Raw genomic sequence first — 940 nt, 5'->3', positions numbered from 1 at the left:
AGAGCATCCTCCCTCTTTCTCTCTTGACTGAGAGAGGGGGCAAAAGGTAACTGGGGTGACATAGTCTGCCTAGAAAACACCAGGTACATCAAGGGGGCGATCAGACAGAATTTAGCAGAACTAACTAAAATAAAATTTCCCAATTTAATATCTGCTTAGCTATATAGAGATAATGATTATTTTTACTATCTAAAATACAAACCCATTAGTTACAAGAGTTTATCAACAGCTAAATATCATTACCCATTATTAGTGATTCCTTATTGTAGTTCTATAAATATAAAACTATAGCTGTCTTAATCACATATTCTCTCTTGGGTAAGAATTTCAGTAGGTGCTAAGGTAATAATTGCAACAGAGCTTTACAACAAGGTCAGAGGAGAATGTTATACCAAATGACAAAGAGAAGGAGCAAAATACAATCTCAGGCCCTGAGCCCACCCGGAACAAGTGCAGAAGACACTAGTACAAAAGAAATTGGGAATCAAACAGCTGAAATGTATGAATTAAAATCTTCTGAAGTAAAGAAACAATGGCAGAAAGATACAGAGGAACTCAGATCAGAAATAACCTCTGAAATACAAAAAGAACTCACTGGATTAATAGCATCTGAAGAATCAACTGCAGAAACATATAGAGGAAATCACATCAGAAATAATCTCTGAAGTAAAAAAAAAACAAAGGATAACTATAATGAAAGAATTAATAGCTGCTTCTCAAGAAGACACTGATAAAAAAATGGAGAATACTAAAACGATGGAATCCTTGAATGAGCAATATAGGAAAGAAATAGAATGCATGAAGCAGAGTCAAAGACATATAGAGGTACTTAAAATCTCAATCACAAGCTTGCAAAACCGTTTGAGTGAAAGTGAAGACAGTTTCAGATCTTGGAGATGCCAAAACAGCTAGTGTAAAGGTAAGAAAACAACTCTTCAAA

This window comes from Octodon degus, unplaced genomic scaffold (genome assembly GCF_000260255.1).
Source record: "Octodon degus isolate 3935 unplaced genomic scaffold, OctDeg1.0 scaffold00180, whole genome shotgun sequence".
NCBI classification, from domain to species: domain Eukaryota; kingdom Metazoa; phylum Chordata; class Mammalia; order Rodentia; family Octodontidae; genus Octodon; species Octodon degus.
The sequence above is the reverse complement of the archived record's forward strand: the minus strand, read 5'-3'. Positions refer to the sequence as shown.